The sequence below is a fragment of the Cryptomeria japonica genome, chromosome 10, assembly GCF_030272615.1.
Source record: "Cryptomeria japonica chromosome 10, Sugi_1.0, whole genome shotgun sequence".
Classification (NCBI taxonomy): Eukaryota; Viridiplantae; Streptophyta; class Pinopsida; order Cupressales; family Cupressaceae; genus Cryptomeria; species Cryptomeria japonica.
The window spans coordinates 658510344-658513839 of NC_081414.1; the positions used below are offsets into that span (position 1 = coordinate 658510344).

The following is a 3496-nucleotide window of genomic DNA, read 5'->3' on the forward strand; positions in this document are numbered from 1 at the left end:
AGAAAGAGTTATAGAATCTTTTGTGATCAATTCTACCACAGCACCCGCTGCTCTAGCTAATTGTCTGCCTTTTCTGACTTGTACTTTAACATTATGCATAGTTGTGCCTAAAGGTATATTGGTTGAAGTAGACCTTTAATTTGTAAAAATCCCTTCCCAAACTGTACAAGCCTCTCTCAGGGCATATAGCTTTCTGGATTTGAATAATTATTTATATACTCAATGTAAATATATATATATAATATGTTTATCTATTTTATAGAGAGATTTCAAATGAAGGGCATACTTTAAATTCCATATGTCCTTATTATGTGCATCCTAGGGTTTTTTATTCCATCATCTGGCTTATGTTCTTTTTTCATGTAGCATTCAGAATGAATGACTTTATCAAATTATGTTCTTCTACATCTCTCGAATAACGTAGGAGGCATTTGAAATAGAAATTTTATTTATTAAAAATAAAAATATTTTCAGTGTTCAGCTTCGAATCTGCCTTTGACCATCTAATCAAATGTGAGTTACTTGTCTTTCTCTTCATAACAAGGGTTCATTTACCTTAGTTTTCCTGCTTTAGACAATTAAGTCTTCTCCATATTATCATATCTCTGGAGTCAGTAATTCCAGAAACTATTGAACTCAATCACCCGTTGCTCTTTATCCTTAGTTTCCCTTTGGGGTTGATCCCATCAAACTATCCTATAATAAGAAAAAGAGGAAAACAATTATGATACTTGGTACAAAACATTGAATAGCTGATGTTGCTCAATTAGCTGCTTTAGCAGCTCGATGTCATTATGTAAATAAAAAATGGCTCGCGAGTATGTTAACTGAATGGTTTACTATAGAAGCAAGACTTGAAAAATTCAAAAATTTAACGAAAAAAAAAAAATGGGAGGATTTGATGGATTTACGAAAAAAGAAGCAGCAATACTCAAGAGAGAATTGAACAAGTTGCAGGAAGATCTAGGGGGTATTAGATCCATGACAAAATTGCCTGATGTTGTAATAATTCTCGATCAAAAAGGAGAGTATACTGCTATTTGGGAATGTAGAACTTTGGGTATTCCAACAATTTGCTTAGTTGATACAGATTGTGACCCAGATTTTGTGGATATTCCAATCCCAGCCAATGATGATGGTAGAGGACCAATCTAACTAATCCTAAATTAATTAATTTTATCAATTTGCGTGGGTAGAGAATTGTACTATAAAAAATGAATTAAAAATTAAAAAAGAGAAGCTAGAACTAAGTTGGCTACTATTCCCAAATCTTATAGAATAGATTAAGATAAAATATTTTTATAGAAATAAAGAAATCTTCTTAATCAATCAAATAATCATTCCATTATTTTATTTTGTAGCCTAACTTATGATAGTGTAAATAATTGAGGAATCGGTCATTGAACCAAAATCATTTATTTTTGAAGTTCATCTTTCTATATAAAGGGTAATATGGATATTGTACAATTTCCTATTAACATGCTGAATTATTTCTACGAGATATCCGGTGTGAATTTAATTGGCAAATAGGGAGGTTTCAAATTCATGCACAGGTACTTATAACTTCCTGGATTGTAATTGTTGTCTTATTAGGTTTAGTTACACTAGTTGTTCGAGACCCACAAATCATTCCGAATAGAGCACAAAATTTTGTGGAATATGTTCTTGCATTTGTTCAGGACTTGGCTAGAACTTAGATTGGCGAAGAAGAATATGGTCCCTGGGTTCCTATTTATCTTTATTTCTAACTGGGTAGGTTCTCTTTTTCCTTGGGGAATTATTAAATTACCTCATGGGGAATTAGTCGTACCTACAAATGATATTAATACTAGAGTAGCTCTATCTTTGCTCACATCAGTAGCTTATTTTTATGTAGGTTTTACAAAGAGGGGTTTAGGCTATTTTTTCCTGATCTCTAATCTTGATCTTCCTCCCCAATCTGAAATTATTGTGCCAATATAGATAATGTTTCCCGATGGTTTTTTTTCCCGAGTGTAATAAATATAGGGACTTCTTGATATTTGATTGATCACGACTCTGTAGTTTTCATTTATTACAAAAGTTCCTTTAGAATTCATTAAAGGAATATATGCCAGATATAAAATCATCTGATTCTTTATCTTTTCATGAGTTTTAGTTTTCTTAATCAATCTTGCTGGTACATATAATTGACAGTGATATGTAAGAGACATATATACAACATCTCTCTCTTTAATGGAAGGTTCTATTAATTTATATTCATTCCCAAAAAGGAGAATTTTTTTTTTAGGGGGCTTTCAATTTTTGAAAACTTATTGAGTTCTTCTATTAAGCCTTGCTTGATAAAATGATCAAATCCTTCAAGTTGTATTTTACCAAGTTTGGGAATTGTAAATATTCCTTTGTTTTCATCTATTATGATTTATCGAGTATTAAATGAGAATTGCGAGCAAATAAACACCTTTCAGTAATATTAATATAGTCACATGGATAGTAAATCCATGAATATGGTGTACTAAAAAATTCGCAATTCCTCATGGAATAGGTAACAAAGCCACTTTGGAACCTACTGCTATCAAATCGTTGCCTCCCCGGGTTAATCTAGTGCTTGTTGTTGCACTAGGAGCTAGCAAATTGGGTGCTAAAGCATGAGTGTTTTGTATCCATTGAGAAAAGATAGGTTGTAATTGTATAGCAATGTCTGAAAACTTATCTTTAGGACATCCTAAAGCACTCATAGTATCATTATGAATATAGACCAAAACTATGGAAACCTAAGAAAATAAATGCCTAGTTGAGGTGTGATACGATTGCATCATGATGCTTTAGAACACGGTCTAAAAGATTATTGTATTGAGTAGTCGGATCATAGTCGCAGAAACAACAAAGCTTAATAGTAACAAATAAAGGAATCTAAGTAACTTCGTAAATACAAAAACTAATTTTTATCTTCTAAAAAAATAAGAAAAAAATAGAATGTATTGCTAACTTAAAACAATATTTAACTAGATAAACAAATTTAGAAGCTAAATGATATAATTTAAACTTTAGCCAATCAAGAATCCCAAAATAGAGCCCACAATTTTTGCCTAGCGGCACGAAAAACCCACAGATGCTATAAACCGCCCAACAAGACTTGCAAAAATTCTTTACTTTTTGCCACCAAGTCGGTTCATATTTGTCTAAATAACGTATAGTTTCTTCTAGATTAGTTATAATTTTAAAACAAACGGTTCTTATCCATTTCTTTTTTGAAAGAGATCTTATTCTTTTATTTTTTGAAAGATAATTTTTCAATTTCGCTAGAAATTTTCTAAGATTTTTTCTTATCATTTCATTCTTCAGAAGAGAATCTCTACTTTCCGTTAGAAATTTTATAAGTTTATCCCTAAAAGAACTTATCAATTTTAGAAGAGAATATCTACTTTCCGTTAGAAATTTAATAAGTTTATCCCTAAAAGAACTTATCAATTTCTCATTTTTGTAAGAAGTTCATTGCACAGGGAGTGGCCAAAAG

General features: G+C 31.2%; 1 pseudogene; it reads left to right on the plus strand.

Annotated features, from left to right (window-relative positions):
- The first annotated feature begins 724 nt into the window (after window positions 1-724).
- On the plus strand, window positions 725-1218 carry LOC131859121 (small ribosomal subunit protein uS2c-like; annotated as a pseudogene).
- The last annotated feature ends 2278 nt before the right edge of the window (window positions 1219-3496 follow it).